Raw genomic sequence first — 22,234 nt, forward strand, 5'->3', positions numbered from 1 at the left:
GTTGGCAACTGTACAAATGCCGGTATTTGTTAGAGAGGCCTTGTCACTTTTGCTTCTGCGGGAGCAGCATAATAAATCAGACCCTGCCGCCTAGACGTTTTTGTGAGGAATTTTCGAAAACCTTCAGAGCAAGAATAATTTCCGGAGGGAGGAGAAAAGGCACTACTCTCATTCTTCTCAGCAGCCATGAATATTAATGGCATGGTCTATGATATGATACACCATCAGACTAGGGAGGCCAGCCCCCAAGTGGGACCCAGGGATCCCCCGGAATGACAGCTCATCTCCAGACTAGGAAGATCAGTCCCCTCGGAGAGAATAGATACTTGTAGGGGGGGACCCTATAGCGTTATACTCCCTATCCTCCCCCAGGCTCCATCCCCCAACCAGTACCAGTTTCCAAACTGGATCTGGGAACCCTACTCCCACCCCCCGCTGACCACCAGGGCAGACCTGGAAACCATATAACAGGTGTGGCCAAACTGTGGCTCTCCAGATGTCCATGGACTACATTTCCCATGAGCCCCTGCCAGTGTTGCAGGGGCTCGTGGGCAGTGTAGTCCATGGACACCCGGTGAACCACATTTTGGCCACCCCTGCTCTATAAAATGCCCTTCAATATTCCCACCCTCTGTTCTCTAGTTCTGATTAGGCAAAGGCTGGGAAAGTGCTCCCGAAAAGAGAAAAGTCTCTTTTTCTCCAGGCCCTGGTACCCCCCTGCCTGATTCAGAGGACTCCCTCCCTTCTCCTTCTGCTCCCCCTTTATTTCAATCTGTTCCTCTTCCTCTACCCCCATTTTCTGTCCTTGATGCCAGATTTCCGAGACTGCGCAGCTCAGTTCCCCTGGAGGAAATGGTATCTCCAGAGGCCTGCCAGGAAGGTGGACCACAAAGTCCAGGAGAATTGAGAGTCCCCATGAAAATACTTCCCTTCTGAGCTCCCTGCCCTCCTCAGACTCTGCCTTATAGAGCCAGCCATCCCACATCTCCAGGAATTTCCCAAGACAGCGTTGGCAAGCCTACCGCCTTCCTTCCTTCCTTCTCCACTATCAAATTTAGACTGTGGTCAGAACCAGCACAAACCAGCTCAGTAACAAAAGTTTTGACGCTTTATGGTTTGCAAAATGATGTTTGTTCGCTCACTGTTCCAGTACATGGATCCGTCCAAACTCTCTGCCTCCCTTGGGTGAAAGGAGGGGGGGGGGATGGTTGGCATGGGACCGTGGCCAATGAGGGGAGCCAAGGTTTAAGAAAAAAAATATCTAGCCCTTCCCTTGGGCAGATTTGAACTAGCCCTCCTTGGCATCCCAGCACAGTCCTCTGCTCCCACGGCTGTTCCCAGCAAGCTATTCTGGAAGCCGGCACCTCTCTCTGTGCAGCTCCCATTGCCAGCAGGCGCTCACATTCCATGCATAAACACAGAGGAGGTGGCAGAGGAGGGAGCCTGCTAGCCATCTGCCCGTAGAGTCCCCGGAGGTGAGCGTAGGGGAGGCGAAATCATATCCCCCCAAATTAGCTAAGCAAAGAATGCTGCTCCTTCCCACCTCCAGACCAGATCTCCAATTCCAGAGTACGTCTCCAGGCGGGGTGTTCCTCCATTCGACTCCATGTTTATAGCGGGGCACCGTTAAGAAGAGCGGATCGATCATAGCCTAGGGGAGGGGCAGAGCATCTGCTTGGCATCACTGCAGCCTCTGGGTGCAAATCCCACATTTTAAGAGCGCTCTGTGCAAAGGAGTGCTTCCTTTCGTCCCTCCTGAACTCCCTGCCCATCAGCTTTCTCCTATATTTATCCTCTGCTGTTCTCTCCCACGGAGGCCCAATGTGGAGTATTTACTTACTAGATTTAAACCCCGTTGCATCTGTAAATACAACACGCGCTAGCCTCCCCTTTCCTCACTCCCCCCCCCTCCCGGAAGCTCTCCCCCACCCCCAAAAGGCCTTCTGCAGCCTCTCCGAGCCTTGGTGGGCCTTTTTAGGGCAAGGAACTCCCTTCTCTCCCCCCCCCAACCAGCCCCACTAATCTCTTCTCCCTGCGGCGGTCAGGGGCAGCCTGTCGCCGATTGCACCAGACTGCCCTTCACTTGGTTCGTTGGGGGCCAGTCCGGACTCTCTTTCCAGTCCACGGGCCAATCAGGACTGTGCACATCCTGATTGGCCCATGGATTGGAAAGAGAGGGCGGACCGGCTCTGCCCTGGAGTCCACAGCTCAAATATTAAGAGCATCTGAGTGTTAAAGATTTATTGCATTTATATACCGCCCCCCCTTGTATCCTCACTATAACCCTGTGAGGTGGGCAAGGCTGAGACTGTGGGATCGGCCCAATGTCCCCCATGACAGAATGAGGACAAGCCTGTGGAGTCTCCAAGACTGAGGTCCCACACTGTCTCTGCTACACTGCATTGTGTCTCGCAGCAAAGCACTGGGCGCTTTCATGCGCACTAAAGGACACGCTTTTGGCCCACTTTGCTGCGTGATGTTTTAGCACATGTGAAAGCACCGAATGCCTTTCCACCAGAAATGCTCTTGTGTGTCTTGTCCCATACCTGTTTTGTTCCGGTGGTCAGTTGTTGTTGTTGTGCGAAATAGAATTGCCTTACTGCAAAGGATTAACCTCCTTCTTTCCCCTCGAATGGCCCCAAGAAGAATAAATTCCCTACCCTTTCAAATGTCATACATTTCACTGAACGTATATTCTAATAGTTGTCACTCGGGGCAAAATAACTCATCCAGCGAACGATCAGATTGAATGGAACAAAATTCAGTTCCTTCAAGCAGATCAAAAGCAATTACATCTGCTCAGAAATTACACCGCTAAAAAAAGCATGAAAAGCTTATTTTTAAGAACAGCATTTGATTGAGGGTAGTTTATGTGGAATAGTATAGTGGAGCCGGATTGCATCAGATCTTGGAAGATAAGCAAAGTCTACCGACCCCCAAAGAAGACCTCTGCTTCTGCCTTGCCTTGAAAGCCCCTTGCTGGGGGTCACCAGAAGTCTGGAGACCACCAAGGAAGGCTCTGCAGAGGAAGGCCATGGCCAATCATCTCACTTGCCTTGAAATCCCCTTGTTGGGGTCACCAGAAGTCTTGGATGGGGAACCACCCAGGAAGGCTCTGCAGAGGAAGGCCATGGCCAACCCCCTCTGCTTCTCCCTTGCCTTGGAAGCCCCTTGCTGGGAGTCACCAGAAGTCTTGGATGGGGAACCACCCAGGAAGGCTCTGCAGAGGAAGGCCATGGCCAACCCCCTCTGCTTCTCCCTTGCCTTGGAAGCCCCTTGCTGGGAGTCACCAGAAGTCTTGGATGGGGAACCACCCAGGAAGGCTCTGCAGAGGAAGGCCATGGCCAACCCCCTCTGCTTCTCCCTTGCCTTGGAAGCCCCTTGCTGGGAGTCACCAGAAGTCTTGGATGGGGAACCACCCAGGAAGGCTCTGCAGAGGAAGGCCATGGCCAACCCCCTCTGCTTCTCCCTTGCCTTGGAAGCCCCTTGCTGGGAGTCACCAGAAGTCTTGGATGGGGAACCACCCAGGAAGGCTCTGCAGAGGAAGGCCATGGCCAACCCCCTCTGCTTCTCCCTTGCCTTGGAAGTCTCTTACTGGGGGGGGGGGGAGAACACAGGGATGAGGTGGAGGCCAGGAAACACACACACACACACACAAACACTGCAGTCCAGACACAGTCCAGTCAGTGCAGAAAACAGGTCCTGTCAGATAAATTGGATTTCTTTCTGGATTGAAGTTTCCCAGCTCTCTCCTTCCAGGAAAGAGATTCAAGGAACAGACTTTAAATGCACTTCAACTCTCAGCAGCCCCCCCTTGGAAGACCCCAGCTTCCAACCTAGGGTTGCCAACTTCCAGGTTGGGCCTGGAGCTCTCCCAGGGTTATGACTCTAATCTGGAGAACTGGGATTGATACCCCATTCCTCCATGTGCAGCTGGCTGGGCGACCTTGGACCAGTCACAGTTCTTGTAGGGCTCTTTTTAAAGAGCAGTTCTCTTTGGCATGTGTCTCAGTCCCAGGGACCTCACAAGGGGTTTGTTATTTGGGAGAGGAAGCGGAGGGGATTGTCAGGCACTTTGAGACACAGGAGGCCTGCTGGCTGACCCTGGGCCAGTCCCAAAGCTCTTCTTGAAGAGCAGTTCACTCAGAGCTTTCTCAGCCCCACCCGCCTCAAATGGAAAGAAAGGGAAGGTGATTGCAAGCCACTTTGAGACCCGTTTGGGTAGGGAAAAGTGGGACCAGAGACCTGTAGTAATTTCAGGAGACCAGTAGCCACTACCTAGGGCACAGCAACCCCTAATAACAGGACACCTGTAGAGAAGGAAGAGATTTCAGGAGTTTAGGGGGTACACAAACGGAAGAGGCAATCTATCTGGCACCATCGATACACTCTGAAAGACCAGGAGAATGCCCCTCTGAGAAGGACTATTTGGACTTTGGATCTTCTGAGTTTCTCGCCTTTCATCTTCTCTGGCTTTGAATCCTCGGCTTTGTAATATGGCCTTTCCTCCTCCTCTTCCTTTACAAAGATTTTTAAAAGCTTGTTCGTTCTGTCCTACGTGTTCCTCTCGAAACAAATGGCTCTCGTTTTCAAGAGCTGAGGACAACCGAAGTGGCAGCCTCAGGAAAACAATTGGGGGAGGGGGCTGCTTATTGTCACTCCCCCCTCCTCGTCCTCCAGGGCCATGTCGTCCATCTCGCCTAGGAGTGCGGCAATGGCAAACCCCTTCCAAACATCTCGGACTAGGATTTGGATGGGAGACCTCCAAGGATTTGGGCAGTAGTTCCTCCAAGGAACTCTAGGGGGTGCAATGTGGAGGCAGACAATGGCAAACCTCCTCCAAACATCCCTTCCTCTGCAGAGTCTTCCTTGGTGGCCTCTCATCCAACACCCCAGCAAGCAGCTTTCAAGGCAAGGGAGAAGCAGAGGTGGTTGGTCACGGCCTTCCTCTGCAGAGTCTTCCTTGGTGGACCATCTTTGCATGACATACTTACGATATTTTCAGTTCTATCACAGCCCTGTGATACTTTGACACATACGGGTGTGGCTCACAATGTCTCTGCTGCATGGGTTTTGTAGTCTTGGACTTTCATTGTCAGCAGTTCCTGTTGTACCATGGATTATGTTCTGTTGAAGCGACATAGTATTCCCCATGTGCAATCATGCAGGGACATGGTATTTCTCAAATGAATCTTATGTATTTGTTTCCAAAAGCTTCCTCCCATCATTTCACTTCTATCACAGCCTTCAGATACTTTCACCAATGGAGGTGTGGCTCACAGTGTCTCTGCAGCATGGGCTTTGTAGTCCTGAACCTTCTTCAGCAGCAGTTCCTGCTGTATCGTGGGTGACGTCTTCTCAAGGCTACACAGACAGTATTTCTCTTGTACGACCATGCAGGAACATGGTGTTTCTGGACTGAGTCTTGTATATATTTGTTCCCATGAGCCTCCGCCGATCCAGCAGCACTCCATGTACCCTCACTCCTTTCCGTAAAAGGGAGGGGGGCTGCACAAAATGCAAGCCAGACTTCTATAAGCTTTCTCCCCTCATTTCCGTTCTATCACAGCCTTCAGATACTTTGACCCGCACAAGCGTGGCTCCCAGCGACACTGCGGCATGGGCTTTGTAGTCCCGAACCTGCTTCCCATCGTGTCGTGGTTGATGCTATCTCATGATGGAGCCCTCCTGTGCCGACTGGGCTCTGGCCGCCCCGCAGGCTCTCTCGGTCTTTCCAGCGGGAAGGGAGGTTGCCCAGAGCCATGCAGACTTCTCTAAGCCTCATTTCGACACACCGATCCGCAGACAGAGAACCTCCCCGACAAGTGACCTACATTCGGCTGGGAGCAGGAGGAGCTGGCAACAGCCCTTTTTAGGACAGAGACGTTTATAAGCGTGTCTCGAGCACCGGGGCTTCTCTAACTGCAAGTGTGCCGCGACTCCTCTTCTGCAGGTCGTTTCGCCTGCTTTCTGGGCCACCTTCCCTGCTGACAGACCTTTCTGGCATTATTAATGGCCAGTTTGAGGCAGGAAAGCGCAGAGGGCTCCCTTCCTCTCTGATCGCTCTTGTCTTTGATTCATGGGCTGCCCTCCTCCGCCTGCCTCGCCTCCGCCTCCCTGCCCTGGCAGAGACAGATGCTGTCTGGGACGAGGCTTTCAGACGTTGGTCTTTCAGGGCTCCAGCTCACGATCGCTCACCTGTCACTCGTGACCGTCCTTCTTCCTCTCCTGCTTTCTTTGGGTCGTGACCTGAACCTCAGGCCTCTCTGGCTGCTCCCTGGGTTGGAAAGAAGCTACTAGGCCCTATGGGAATCCAGTCAGCCAAAGGACCTCCGATGTGGGTTCGCTGAAGACCGAGGCAGCTGTTGAGAAGAAGAAAAGCTGGCTTTGTATGCCTTGCCTTTCATGACCTGAGGGAGTCCAAAGCGGCTTACAAACACCTTTCCCTTCCTCTCCCCACAACAGACAACCTGCGAGGTAGTTGGAGCAGGGAGAGCTCTGAGAGAACTGTGACTTGGACCAAGGTCACCCAGCTGGCTGTTTGCAGAGGAGTGAGGAATCAAATCTGGTTCTCCAGATTAGAAGAGTTGTTTTTTATATTCCACTTTTCACTACCTGAAGGAGTCCCAAAGTGGCTTACAAATACCTCCTCCCCCACAACGGACACCCTGTGAGTAGGTGGGGCAGAGAGAGCTCTGAGAGAACTGCTCTGCAGGAATAGCTCTAAGAGAATTGGTGTTCAGGAACAAATTCTAAGCAGGCAGAGCTCTGCATGCTTTCTCAATCCGATTCTTCAAATATTGAGGGTTATATCTACTCCAGGATATTGCAGGGTAAAGGCAGGGTCACTCCGGATCAATCATGCTTGTTGCAGAGGGAAAATTTAAATCGGACAAAATCAAAATGGAAATCGCATTCAGTGGAGCTGGCAGGGACTGAATCGACCTGGGATTGGAATAAAAGCTCCATGCAGACTCTATCCAGGCTGGCTCTCCAGGGGAACAGATCTTGGTCATCTGGAAATCGACTGCAAGAGCAGGAGATCTCCAGGTGCCACCTGGAGTCCAGCAACCTTCCTTGGAAGGACACGGCTGTTCCATGATTCGAGTGTTGGCTCAAAGGCCCATCCCAGATTGGGGGTTTGCGAGGAAGTTGGCTCCGAGGGTAAAAGCAAATGATATGTTTAGGCTTCCGTCCGGACGAAGAAACCTTTCCCCGTGGCCAATGACTATAGTTCGCCTCCTCTGACAAAAGAGAGTTTAACCACACGGGCACCGAATGGCCCTGTGCAGCTAAAATCACACACACACACACACACACACACACACACACACACACACAGGAACAGGAACAGCGAGGGTACAAAGCCACGCCAGGAGCTGGTTCCGTGCCAGAGCAGCTCTGCTGTTCAAACGCTGACCATTGATAATGTGAACAAGGGGAGAGCCGAGCGGAGGGAAGAGCGGGCCAAGAAGGAAGCTGGGCTGAAAAGCCGATCGCTATGGAAGCAGCTACGGCCCAGGCCCAAGGAGGGGAGATACAGCTCCATCCAAAGTGGAGCTACCTCTAAGCGTGTGCATTGGGCTAACCTGAGCCAGGAGAAATACTCCCCCCCTCCCTCCCAAAAAAAGCACACACACAAACCTTTGTGGTGGAAGAGGCCACGTTTACTCTGCAAGCCCTGTGATGGAACAGGCTTGCTTTGACTTTTCCACCTTGCCCACCCCCTTTCCTGCCTGGTTGCCAACTCTGGGAGGGTTGGGAAAGGGTTTCTCTGAGTAGCCACTGCTGCCACCCGGTCCTTGTCCAGGGCCGTCCGCTGGGAAGAACAGGACACCCCGCTTCCCTTTTCCTCCCGAGGCCTTGCCTCCATGTCTCCTGCAGCCTCACGCATGAGCACCTTGGGGACAATTTACTGCGGGGCAAACCCACAGAGGAGTAGCTTGCTACATTTCCTCCCCTGACTCTGGGTCTTTCCCTCGCATAGATGAGCCCAAAGTCACCCAGCTGGCTGCATATGGAGGAATGGGGAGTCACAGACGATGGGCAAGGTGTGGACTCTTAGTCATACCTGTGGACCAGCGGGGCAGATGAAAATAAATGGAGGTCTCCAAATTCTCAAAAACAGGCCCTGGCCAAGGCGAGGTTTATTCATTTCCCATGTTGCACATCGCTGTCCTCTAGTCCAGGGGTAGTCAACCTGTGGTCCTCCAGATATTTATGGACTACAATTCCCATGAGCCCCTGCCCGCTTTCACGGGCAGGGGCTCACGGGAATTGTAGTCCATGGACATCTGGAGGACCGCTGGTTGACTACCCCTGCGTCAAGTAGAGAGCCAAATAGATGGGAAGTCTGCTGAGGGTCCATCCCCCAATCTCCAGTCGTGTCTCAGCGTGGATTTGGCAACCATCCCCCCTTATCCTCCTGCTGGTGGCCGAGTGGGAGGAGGACCTGGGAACTGAAATCTAGCTTCAGCATCCGCTCACCGACCCCGGGGGCTCTAAGGTGGGTTTAATGATCCGCAGCCCACCCCGGAGATTGCCAGCGGGAGAAAAGCACTGGAAAGTCACTGGCAGTCCCCTTTCGGAAGAAAAATCGTGACGGCTCGCCAGATTGGGGGCCATAAACAAGGCTGCGCCTCTGCAAGAGCCGATCAGCTTGACAAGCCACGGTGAGCGTCCCCATGGAGCGGAGTTGCCCCCTCCACCTTTCCCCCCGTTTTTAAAAAATTGATACCATAATTAAAAAACCATGCTCGGGTGACAACGAGCTCCACTCGCCATAAATAAATGATTAGATAGCGATTCGTCGTGGAAGGAAATAGACTTTGGGAATAGACTTTGGCAGCGGCTGGACAGATCCTTCTCCTGGATGCTGGAGGCTGATCCTGCCCTGAGCAGGGGGTGGGACTAGATGGCCTCCATGGCCCCTTCCCACTCTAGGATTCTGTGAGTCTAGTTCAGCTGTGGAAGGGGCTGCCGGAGGAGGTGGGGAGCTCCCCCTCACTGGCCGTCTTCAAGCAGCGGCTGGACAGATCCTTCTCCTGGATGCTGGAGGCTGATCCTGCCCTGAGCAGGGTTGTGGGACTAGATGGCCTCCATGGCCCCTTCCCACTCTAGGATTCTGTGAGTCTAGTTCAGCTGTGGAAGGGGCTGCCGGAGGAGGTGGGGAGCTCCCCCTCACTGGCCGTCTTCAAGCAGTGACTGGACAGATCCTTCTCCTGGATGCTGGAGGCTGATCCTGCATTGAGCAGGGGGTGGGACTAGGTGGCCTTGATGGCCCCTTCCCAATCTATGGTTCGATGATATACAGGAAGAACAGGTTAACTTTTCCCTTGAGGTTGGTTACCTCCAGGGTCCTTTGAAGGCCTGAGACATAATCTCTGTTGAACATAAAGATTGAGTTGAAATTTGCTGGGCAGTCCTTTCGGGTTTCAAGGAGAGAGTTGTCCAGGTGTTGCCCAGCTGACCAGGATAGTGTAGATCAGCCTGATCCCATCACAATTTGGAAGCCAAGTGGGATCAGTCAGTAACTGGATGGGAATGACCAAGGGAGTCCCAGGCTGCTCAGCAGGGGCAGACAATGCCAGAACACCTCTGAATGTCTCTTGCCCTGACCTGGATGGCGTGGCTGGCCTGGAAGCTCAGCAGGAGGGCACCTTCTTGGCATGCAGAAGAGCCCAGGTTGAGTTCCCAGCATCTTCAGGTAAGAGGACCAGGCAGGAGGTGATGTGGAAGGACGCCTGTCTGAGACCTTGGAGAGCAGCTAACAATCGGAATAGACAATACCCCTGGATGGACCAGGGGTGTGATTCAATGCAAACAGCTTCGTGTGTGTTCATGTGTGACCCCAGGGCTCCACAGACTCAACTGGTCACAGTGTCAGATCCTGACACAAACCACCTGATAACAAGTCCCTGAAACGTTCTTAAGTTGTGCAGGATGGTGAACCGGGGATAGATGAAAGTCAGGCTGCAGATGGACCCGAGACATGGGACTTTGCTCAGAGACAGATGCTGCACCAGCAAAGTTATTAAATCACGCCAACTTAGACATCTACCGTCGCATTATCGTTTGAAAGCATCAGATGCCTGCCAGCGTCCCCGGCCCCTGTCACATGGCTGTAAAAGACGCAGCACCGTCAATATGCCATTAAAACCACCATTATGGGAGCCCAAGGAAACATTGAAAGCGCACGAAATGAGGGCACCTCCCATGCATCCATGTGCTGGCCATTTGGGCTGACATCTGTTCAGAGGGTATGATGTGTCCCTGTTTGGGGTGGTGGTGGGGTTTCTCTTGCAAACATTCGCATTCATGTAGCTCTGCATGTACATCTGGCTGCCAGAATTCAGATTGGTCCGGGTAGCTGAAAAGAACAGCCAGTGGGTCAAGATCACCCGCATGCTGGGATAGTTAAAAAGCACAGCTAGATTTTGGGAAGCGATGCGCTCACTCTTACACTCTGCCCCAAAGTATGAATGCACACAAATGCTCATCCATTGTAAAAGGTGTCCCTGGGCTCAAAATTTGTTCCGCACGGCTGCCCACTTAAATTCTATTGTTGGCATATTTTTGATGATGTTGTTTACCTGTGCAGAGCTATATTGGGAGGGCGGGCTCGGGAAAAAAAAATAAAGATTTATTGTGATTATATTCTAGAGCGCCACCATTTGGTGTGTAACCTAAAATAACTGCAACGGCTGAAGTTACAAAAAAGGATCCATAGAGCTCCACCCTGTGGTAGAGCAGAAAACTACAAAGAGAAATTGAAGAGAATTTTGTCTTTTGACTGGGAAAAAGAACATGCCTGTGACTTAACAGGCCCTTAGGGCTGCAGGAGACAGCCTTGCCAGGAAGGACCGGCTAGGGCTAAGGAGATCCAAATTCAACCGTCCACTGAGCCATGAAACGCCTAAGACGGACTTCGGCTAGTGACTCTCCCGACGGCCTACCTCACAGGGCTGCTGTTGGCGATGGAAAGGCTTCCCTCGTTGCCGCTGACTGATAGAGATGTTTTAGAGTAGGGGTAGTCAAACTGCGGCCCTCCAGATGTCCATGGACTACAATTCCCATGAGCCCCTGCCAACATTTGCTGGCAGGGGCTCGTGGGAATTGTAGTCCATGGACATCTGGAGGGCCGCAGTTTGACTGCCCCTGTTTTAGAGTTGGCTGTGGCCTGCTTCTCCATAGTAACTCTGGTGGTCTCCCGTCTGCTCACCTCGCCCAGCTTCTTAGCTTCCTGGTGAGATGAAGATCATCCAGGTCTAAGTGAAAAATACACTGTCTCTGCCCTTGACCCTGGCACCTGGACTTCTTCCGTGGTCTCCCATCCAAGTACTAAGAAGGGCCCCCCTTGCTTAGCTTCCAAGATCTGATGAGGTCGGGGGTAGCCTGCGTGTCCGTTTCCTAAAGGCAGGTGCTTGGGGGCTGTGAGCACAGAGTGCTGGACTAGGTGGACCCAGGAGGGTCTTCTGATGTCCATTCCGGCCCATAAGACTCCTTAGAGGAATGGGAAGGCGACTGTAATCCGCTTTGAGCCTCCTTCGGGTAGGGAAAAGCGGCATATAAGAACCAACTCTTCTTCTTAGCCAAATAGTCGTGAATAACAGCGGAAGCTCTGCAAGGAGGAAGAGAGATGCCAAACACATCAGGTTCCCGACACTCCCTCTTCTACCTCTAAGGGGTTTCCCATGACATCTCGTGGCTGCAAATATTTGCTTCCCCTCGAGGAAAAAGTCAGCTAACCTGGTGTGACTTAAGGATTCATGGGGCCCGGAGCACCAGGGCTAGTGAAAGGATCTGCAGGGACCTCGCAGGGTACAATGGCAGCGGGAGCAGCCAGACTGGGGTCAGAGGAGCCCCCCCCCTCCCGCCCAGTGGAAAAGGGTGTCAATTCCAGAGTCCTTAAAGAGGGAAAAGGGGGGAGGAGAGGGAGACTATGGCCGTGCTCCATAGAGGGAAGGAATCGCGCAGGGCCCACGGCACATGCCACATGGATTAACCGGCCCTGCAGCTAATGTTTGTTGTCGAGCTGAGCCGCCATGCGCGGCATCCCTCGGCCCTGTCCTTTGCCGCAGTTTGCAAAATGCGTCGGAACCTGCAGCGAGGGAGGTCCCGCAGATGGCATACCAATGGAGCCCATTACAATGCACGGCCAGCCTTGCTTTTAATCCCCTCGCTGGCAACCGGCGAGATGCGCAACAGAGAGAAAGAACCGTTACCCGGCAGAACGATGCCTTCTGTTCCAGGATGGATGGAGGTTGTTGTGTCTCTCCCCCCACCCCCCATTTTATTTTACTAAAAACACAATGCAACAGGCCTCCCTGGTCTTGGGAAACAACCGTGAGAAAGATTTTCACAACGGCATCTGGGCCACGAGGTTAGGCGAGACCGAGCCGTAGGCTTTCTATAAAAAGGAGGGTCCCAGCAGGGAGGGAGCTGCAGGTCAAAGCAGCGTTCCAGAGGTCGGCGGTGCTGGCGGGGTCGCGGATTGCAAGAGGGCAGTCCGGTCCCCCTGGCTGCCACCGGGAGGGGCAGGATTGCCAACTCCAAGTTCGGAAACCCCTGGAGATTCAGGGGTAGAGGCAGTGGGAATCAGGGACCACAGCTGGGTGTAGTGGTTGGGCCAGCTTGGTGTGGTGGTTTAGAGTGGCAGCTTCTCTCTGGCGAGCCAGGTTGGATTCCCCACTCCTCCACAGGCACCCCGACTTCACCCCCGATGATAACATAGTTAGTGGAGAATCTATCCAGGCTTGGATTTGGCTCACGGCAATCATGTAACCCCTGACCTTGAGAGCCAGTGTGGTGTCATAGTTAAGAACGGTGGACCCCAATCTGGAGAACCGGGTTTGATTCCCCATTCCTCCTCCACATGCAGCCAGCTGGGTGATCTGGGACCAGTCACAGTCCTCTTAGAGCTGTTCTCTCAGAGCTCTCTCTGTCCCACCTACCTCGCAGGGTATCTGTGGTGGTGAGAGGAAGGGAAGGGAATTGTCAGCCACTTTGAGATTTCTCTGGGTAGTGAAAATCAGTGTAGTCAAAAGCGAGCTCTGCTGCATAGACAATTTAATCCGGCTGAAAAGTACCCAAATCAGCCTTCATTCAGGCATGAATCAGCCATTTCACAATAAGTTTAAGTGGCCAAATTGACCTTGACTGAATTGCCGGATAACAATTCAGTGTGATTCGGTGATTCGAGCAAGTGGCCATTTAAACTTTAAAGGGAAAGATAAAGGGGGAAGTTCTCATTTTTGTCTTTCCTGAGCTATGGGGGGTGGGGGTGGGGTTGAGGTAGAGGAATGAAACTTGCAGTGTGGCTGCAGGAGCCCCTCCTCAAAAGAACCCCCAAGTTCTCTCAGGGCTCTCTCCACCTCATCTGCCTCACAGGGTGCTTGTTGGAAGGAGAGGAAGGGGAGGTGATTGTGAGCCGCTTTGAGATACATGAGGCCTGCTAGGTGACATTGGGTCAGTCACAGTTCTCTCAGAGCTCTCTTAGCCTCACCTACCTCCCAGGACGTCTGTTGTGGGGAGAGGAAGAGAAGGCACTTGTAAGCCACTTTGAGCCTCCTTCAGGGAGTAAAAAGTGGGGTACAAAAACCCAACTCTTCTATTTGTCTTCTTCTTTTCTTTAAGGGTCTAGCAAGCCTCCTGGCCTGTTCCTGACCGCGGTTCGGCTCAGCTGTGAGACATTTGCAGCCATGCGCAGCGGCACAGTCCATCCGCTGGGGTCAGTTGCGTCAAGCACTTCCCACATGGGCCCCTCTCCAAGGCAAACAGCCGCCTCGCAATGAGCTTTGATTTCATTACCGGCTCTGGCTGCCAGGGCAGGGATGTACCAGACAGCCGGAGTCCAGGAATAACTGTTCCTGGCAAAGAGAATCGATCCGTATCGCTCGTGCGCTCTTTTTGTCCTCTGTGCCCATTTGTCCAGCACCGCTGACATAATCCATGTGGATTCCTTTCCGCTGCCTGGCTCAGTTCAAGTCGAATTTCTCGGCTGATGGGGGGAAGGCTGGGCTGCTCAGCTAATCGGAGGCAGGCAGAAAGCCAGGATCTGAAAAAAGAAGAGCTGCTTTTTAGACCCCCCCCTTTTCACTACCCAAAGGAGTCTCAAAGCAGCTCACAATCACCTTCCCTTCCTGGATGGGGCTGAGAGAGCTCTAAGAGAACTGCTCTGCAAGAAGAGTTGCAAGAGAACTGTGACTAGCTCAAAGTCACCCAGCTGGCTGCATGTGGAGGAGCGGGGTTTTCAAACCCAGTTCTCCCATGAACCCTTGCTAGCAGTCCATAGACATTTGGAGAGCCACAATTCGGCTACCCGTGCTCTAAAGCAAAATCTTGTTAATCTCTAAGGAACCACTGGAGGTGAACCTAGGAGCCGTTCCGCATTCGTCCAAAATAGCACAATGGTTACTAATTGAAATCGCTACAGTTTTGCCGTTATGCACAATGTCGTTGACCATCTGCAACACTCCTGAAACCGATCCACATGCCCACACCAGAGTCAGTTCACAGGGGGTGGAGAGTATCCTTCACGATACTCTCTCTTATTCTGCTCTAGCGAGTCCTTCTGGTCGCCTTTTGGCCGCCTTTTGGCCTCTAAGTATGAACATGCAGACTTCAGTTTGTTCTGGATGTCCTTCGAAGATAAAAGCCCTTCTGCCGTGGGGATTGCAAACGGCGGGAGAGACATAGATGGGTGGCTGACGTGGGTTGAAATCGTGTTATCCAGATTGTGAGAAAGGACAATCTTCCCAGATAGAATCCATGCAGATTCTTCCTCAAGAGCTTTTGTTCAGCCCTGGAAGTCCTACCAGCCCATCCGAGAGGGACTCAGCAATGGAGGGATGAGAACGCTGGACAGGAAGTTCCCCCAGACCAAACATTCTTTCCCAGACTGGTCTATCTCACAGGGTTGTTCCGAGAACTAGACGGTGGGGAAAAGCTAAACAACAGGAGTTCCCTTGACAGAGTGGGGGGTGGGGAGGGGGGAACCGGAGATGCGTAACTCCAACCCTTCCTTTCTTCCGAGCAGTTTCAAGCTGTTCTTCTCAGATGACATCAGCTTATGCAGGGTCAACATGCTGCCCAAATGTTCTTAATTTGCAGAGCCCGAATTTTCTCAGCAGAGAAGCTGCCCTGTCCCAATGCAGCAGCACGGTCGCAAGACGAATGGGAGCGGTTCAAAGCAGCACAAACGTCCATGGAGCAGGTGCAGAAGATTATTGAGATGTGTACAACACCGACACGGAGCCCCTTGGGTGTTTGCGCCTCGATATGGGAAGGCCAACATCTGTTTCGTATTAAACGCTCTGCAAATGCCCCAGGGTCAATATTGTCCCTGCAAACGGTGACATTGTTTTCCCCAGATGCAGAAAGGTTTTGAGCGGGAGGTTCAGGTTCAAAGTGAGGCCACATCTGCCATGACTTTGGTCACCATACCACCAACGTCCCTCCCCTACAGGCCGGGTTGTTGTTGTGGGCCTAACGGGACAAAATGCGAGAATCTGAGATGACCGTGTCACCGTTCCATCAGCAGAATGCAGATCCCAAAGCTGGGCAGCCTCAGTTGGCCTCAGCACCATGCAGAGAAAGGAGAGGGGCTTTAACCCTTTAACTCAGGGGTAGTCAAACTGCGGCCCTCCAGATGTCCTTGGAATACAATTCCCATGAGCTCTTTGAGAACGATGTAATAAACCAGGGGTAGTCAAACTGCGGCCCTCCAGATGTCCTTGGAATACAATTCCCATGAGCCCCTGCCAGCGAATGCTGGCAGGGGCTCATGGGAATTGTAGTCCATGGACATCTGGAGGACCGCAGTTTGACTACCCCTGCTTTAACCCTTCAACCTCCAATCCCATTTGCTACTGAAAACATGCCCCCATCTCCCAGTCTGCATTTATCATTTCAAAGGAGAAAACATGTGCTCTTAAAGGAAAGACTGGGCCTCCTTAAAAATGCTAGTAGCAGATTAGGAAGACCAGTTTCCACAGAACAAAGTTTTAGTCCAGTGACATCTTTAAGACCAACAAAGTTTTATTCAAGAAGAAGAGTTGGTTTTTATACCCCACTTTTCACTGCCCGAAGGAGTCTCAAAGCAGCTTACAATTGCCTTCCCTTCCTCTTCACTCAACAGGCACCCTGTTAGGGAGGTGAGGCTGGGAGAGCTCTGACAGGACTGCTCTGTGGGAGCAGCTCTCACAGGACCATGACTAGTCTCCCAGCTGGCTACATGTGGAGGAGCAGGGAAATCAAACCCAGCTTGCCAGATAATAATTCTCCGCTATTGACCACTACACTAGAGCTGGTTCTTTTGTACTCTGCTTTTTACTACTGATGAAATTTCAAAGCACCTCACTATCGCCTTCCCTTCCTCTCCCCACAACAGACACCCTGTGAAGCAGGTGGGACTGAGAGAGTACTGACAGAACTGAGACTGGCCAAGGTCATGCAGGTGGTTTTTCAGTGCGAATAATAACTGGGGCAGACTCTGCTTGGCTTCCCAGGCTCGACAGGATCAGAAAGTTTGGGCCTCCAATACCCTCGATATGAAAGCATTTATCTAAACACTTTCACTATGGAAAAATGATTTTTCCACAGGCCGAGATAAATGTGCAACGTGAGCCGAAATCCAACAGAAAAGCTAAATCAAAGCAGATCATGATCCCTAAAAAATGAAGCAGCGACAAAATAAAACCCAGTAGAACAAGTTAGCAGAGCGGGATATGAAAGTAAATTTGCCCTGTTCCCCGCAAGAGAAAATCTGTAGTATTTATGTAAATACAAGACTAGGTGTCGTTGCCCCCCACCCCAGTATACTTTTATATATGGGACTCCCTGCTGCAGGAAATTGTGGTGCCCTGATGTATACTCAGCTTCAAGAGAGGCCTGGATAAACATGTGGAGAAGAGGTCCATGAGGGGCTCTTAGCCACAAGGGAGAGATGGAATACTGTGCCTGTCTTCTTGGTTCTTGGGGGGCCACAGTGGGAGGGCTTCTGGAGTTCTGGCCCTGCTGGTGGACCTCCTGATGGCCCCTTGGTTTTGGCCACCGTGGGAACAGAGTGTTGGACTGGACGGATCATTGGCCTGATCCAACATGGCTTCTCTTATGTTCTTATGCCACCAGAAAAGGACCCATTAAGAATCCAGAACGGAGGCCTGTTAGGATGTTAAAGGGGAAATGGGCATTCTCAGCCGTTCCTGGAAACAAGCCTTCAGCTAATGACAACTGGCAGGACGTGGACCCAGCTGACGAGATCCAGAGACAGTAGATATTCCTCTGCGGCTTTTGAGCATCTGGAATCGGTGAAATTAGCCGACCCAGTTGGACTCTCAGGCCATTGTCAATAGGAGCATGAGTGAGCGCCTGTTTCTTGTTTCCCCATCCGAGGGGCCCTGGGAGCTGCTAGTTCCCCTGAAACCCAAGCGAAGTTATCCGCTGGTTGTTTCGGGCAAACAGCTCTGTTCCTGGTGGCGTCGAAAATAATCATCTTCTCCATTTTTGAGCATGTCTGTTAGTTCCTGGGGAGAGAATTTTAAAGCTGGATTAAAACAACAAACTGTGTTTACAGGTAAGAAGCATCTGGAAGCAGAGAAAACCCATCAAGAAATATTATGGATCATTTGCTTTCATACATTTTTTTTTTAAATCAACATTAGACTATGTTTAGGTTCAGTTTTTATTTTTCCACCCCATTAAGGCTTTCAATGTCTTTGTAGTAAGAAGAAAAGGATGGGTTTGGGAATCCTAGAATTTACCATCTAGTGCAGGGGTAGTCAAACTGCGGCCCGCCAGATGTCCATGGACTACAATTCCCAGGAGCCCCCTGCCAGCATTCGCTGGCAGGGGGCTCCTGGTAATTGTAGTCCATGGACATCTGGAGGGCCGCAGTTTGACTACCCCTGATCTAGTGTATGTACAGAAGAAGAAGAAGAAGAAGAAGAAGAAGAAGAAGAAGAAGAAGAAGAAGAAGAAGAAGAAGAGTTGGTTTTTGTAACCTGCTTTTCCCTCCCTGGAAGGAGCCTCAAAGCGGCTTCCAATCACCTTCCCTTCCTCTCCCTATAACAGACACCTTGTGAGGTAGGTGAGGCTGAGAGAACTCTGAAACTCTGGACATCAGACGCTTGGTGCCTCTGAATGTGGAAGCTTCCCCTTTTCTTGAAAAAAAAAATCCTCTTCTTGCAGTCTCTCCATCCTGTGCACATAAACCTCCCTCTTCACCGTCTCTTTTCTAAAGTGAAGTGTCCCAGGCCCTTCGGCCTTTCCCCAACCCCTCATCTTTTCCTTCACCCTCCCTGTTCCTTTTCCAGCTCAGCAACGGCCTTTATGAAGATTTTCATCACCGCGATCTCTCCCGTTGCGTGTCATGATTTTCATTAGAAGTAAATATCCAAGCGATGTTTAATTTTCTCCATGGAACCCTGGGGGCGATTTGAAAATGAAAATACTACGGGCGAACTTGTTCAGAGTACCGGGCGGGAGGGGAGGGGAGGGGGGGGTCGGAAAGCCAAAACGTTAATAGCATATTCTCACCTGGAAATTAGTTCCCCAGCCAAGGCAGGAGAGCGGGAGGAAATGAAAGCGTAAGAAACACATCTAAAGAGCCTTTCATCCGTGCGACCGGTTTTTCCGCTTGCTATCCAAACGCAAATCAATTAAGGCTCTCCAAACTGCTGTCCAGGTTGGTAAATAATACGGCTCCTGTTTTAGAAGTGGGTGGATGAAAGAAGGGGGGAGGGCACTCCACTTTTCCCTCCCAAATGAAATGCTGCCATTGAATGCAGCCCGATGGTTCGATGCTAAGAGTAATTATGCGCATCAAGAACACAGTCTAATGTGAGCCACTTGTCTAATCCTCTTTTGGACTGACAAGCAGCTGGGGAAGGGGAGCAGAGATTAGAGCAGGGGGTTAACGCCGCAATCCTTCACCCGGTTTGCTTGGAAGTAAAACCATTCACATCAGGATTACTGAGTTCTGGATCTACATGATGCTGGCTGCCACCACCAGCACACCCCACAGCGGGAACAGGCGATGGTCCACCCAGCCACTAGTTTCTCACTGCCATCATGGTGCTAGGAGATTCCTCCCCCCCCCAAATTACTGGTGATGTGATATCGTCTCCAAGGGGGAAACCCCAAAGGAACAGCAGTCTACTCCAGGAATTGCCAGAAATTCTGTGGCTTCCAACAATTCCTAGAGAGGTACAATATAAAGTCCAGGGTTTCCTAGAAGTGGTTTTATGCCATTGGCGATGGCTCTCTCTCCCCATGTCCTCTCCTTTTTGAAGTCTTGAGCAGGTTATCTTGGCTGCTCATGGCCCCACTCCCTGGATTTATGGATCTACAGTTTTGGCAGCATTGAAATGTTGATGAAATATTGACCTGAGAATTTCATTTCAAGAAGAAGAAGTGTTGGTTTTGAAGGGCCAAGAGAGAAGCAGAGATGGGTTGCCCCGGCCTTCTTTTGTGGTCTTAGTGGTTCAAGACTTAAAGTAATCCCAGCAAGAGGTTTTCAAGGCGAAAGAGAAGCAGAGAGTCTTTCTTGGTGGCCTCCCATCCAAGACTTCTGGTGACCCCAGCAAGGGGATTTCAAGGCAAAGGAGAATCAGAAATGGGTTGCCGGTGCCTTCCTCTGCAGAGTCTTCCTTGGTGGTCTCTTGTTCAAGACTTATGGTGACACCAGCAAAGGGTTTCCAAGGCAAGTGAGAAGCAGAGGAGGTTGCCGTTGCCTTCCTCTCCAGGCTCTTTCTTGGTGGCTTCTCACCCAAGACTTATGGCGATCCCAGCAAAGGGCTCCCAAGGCCAGGGAGAAGCAGAGGTGGCTTGAGATCATCTTTCTCTGCAGTGTCTTCCTTGGTGGTTTCCTATCGAAGACTTCTAGCAACTCTAGCATGGGACTTGCAAGGCAAGTGAGAGGCAGAGGTGGTTTGACATCCACTCCCTCTGCAGAGTCATCCTTGGTGGTCTCCCATCCAGGATTTATTGTGACCCCAGGCTGAGACAAAGAGAGGCATTCCATTCAAGGAGATAATGCTGAACCCGTTCACACCGAGAGTAATCCAGCCTCCCCAATGTCCAGGCAGGCCGAGTCATTCACTGTAGCACTGGGACTGTAGTTAGCACAGACCAGAGCATCGGTTGCAGCTCAGGGACGTTGCAGAAGGGGAGATTAGTCTCAGGGAAGTCCAAGAATCTGTACAGGGAGATCTCTCCTAGCCCCTCGCCATGGGGTGGGGTTGGAGAAGCACGGTTTAACCTCGTTAGAAATTAGCAGGCGCCAAAGGGGGATGTTTGCCATTTTGTTTCAGGGGAAAATCTCCATCTGGGAAATTCTAGGCACCAAACTGTTGTGCCAACCATTCCTCCGGCGTAGGGGCCAGACGTCTGTGATTCCTGCTCTTGGCGTCATTATTGTCAATCCAAGGGGTCTAATGAAGTTAGATCAGCCTGATTGACTGATAAAACCATTTCTTTCCGCAGTCAGCAATATACTGGAGTGCAAGAAAAATTTTTTTAAAAAAATTCTTATCTATCCCAGGCAGGTTCCCAGATTGTTTCAGCCTTAAAGGTAAGGACCAGCACCTGGGCCTTGATTCGTCCTCACACAGAAGCCAGTGCAGCTGGGATAACACAAAGTTTCTATGCCTAGTATACTCTCTATACATAATTGTTTCTCTTCTTGCTGAAAATTATCTTGTCCACTAAGGCAGTCTGGTGCTCCGCCCCATCTCGTATTTACGCTCTGGGGTTCCGCACCTTCAACATTTAAACTTTTCCCCCCAGTTCCGCAATGTCCTTTTGGGGATGCAGTGACCAAATGAGGCCACACCGTTAATCTATACAAGGTCATTACAGTACTGACTGTTGTGTTCTCAGTCCCTTTCCCAAAAATCCCTGTCCCAAGCTTAAAAGAAGAAGAGTTGGGTTTTATACCCTACTTTTCACTGCCCGAAGGAGCTTCCATTCACCTTCCGTTTCCCCTCCCCACAACAGACACCCTGTGAAGTGGTTGAGGCTGAGAGAGCTCTGAGAGAAACTGCTCTGTGAGAACGGTGGCTACCAGGGCTGTGACTAGCCTGAGGTCACCCAGCTGGCTGCCTGTGGAGGAGCGGGCAATCAAACCTGGCTCACCAGATTAGAAACCACTGCTCTGAACCGCGACACCAAGCTGGCTCCCATATTTCACATTTAGATCACCAAGAACATTGTGGGTAATGGATATTGATGAAGAACCTAATGTAAAATTCATTCTCACAGCAGGGGAAGCTCCCATCAGCACACACTGGCTTGCCGTGCTTTACAAAAAAAAAAAAATCTTATTACAGGCCTACCATCAAAACACAACGTGGTAATAAAGCCTGAAAAAGCTTCTCGCTACTGAGTGATTTGTAGGCCTCCGAGAGCTGTTATTTACACACATTATTAAGCTGGATTCCGCAGCTGCAGTTCAATGTCTATAGGAAGGGCCGAGGTTACTCAATGAACCCCTGCAAAAGGCCCGGCCTTCTTTACAGCCCATTAACACGGTACATTTTGGGGGTGGGGAGACATCCTGTAGAGCAGGAGAGACCAAACTGTGGCTCTCCAGATGTCCATGGACTACAATCCCTGTAAGCCCCCGCCAACGATGTTTTATTCATGCGCACATGCACGCACTGGTCACTGAAGAAATGTGCATGCACCTGTGAGCTTATCCCCTGAGTAAATCTTTGTCGGTCTTAAAGGAACCGTGGGGCTCTGTCAAAAGCCTCATCTGAAGAGTGCTTTCGCGATCACAAATGGCCAGCTGGTCCAGCATCTTGTGCGTGGGAGCATGAGGGCATTGTCCCTACAGAGAGGCCTGCAAAGAGATGCACATTTCCATGGAAGGCCACGTGGAGGGAGGGAGAAGACAGAATGATAGAGAGAGATGCACATCTCCATGGAAGGCCATGTGGATGGAGGGAGAAGACAGAATGATAGAAAGAGATGCACATCTCCATGGAAGGCCACATGGATGGAGGGAGAAGACAGAATGATAGAAAGAGATGCACATCTCCATGGAAGGCCATGTGGAGAGAGGGAGAAGACAGAATGATAGAAAGAGATGCACATCTCCATGGAAGGCCACGTGGATGGAGGGAGAAGACAGAATGATAGAAAGAGATGCACATCCCCATGGAAGGCCACGTGGAGAGAGGGAGAAGACAGAATGATAGAAAGAGATGCACATCTCCATGGAAGGCCACGT

Source organism: Paroedura picta, chromosome 11 (assembly GCF_049243985.1).
Source record: "Paroedura picta isolate Pp20150507F chromosome 11, Ppicta_v3.0, whole genome shotgun sequence".
NCBI classification, from domain to species: domain Eukaryota; kingdom Metazoa; phylum Chordata; class Lepidosauria; order Squamata; family Gekkonidae; genus Paroedura; species Paroedura picta.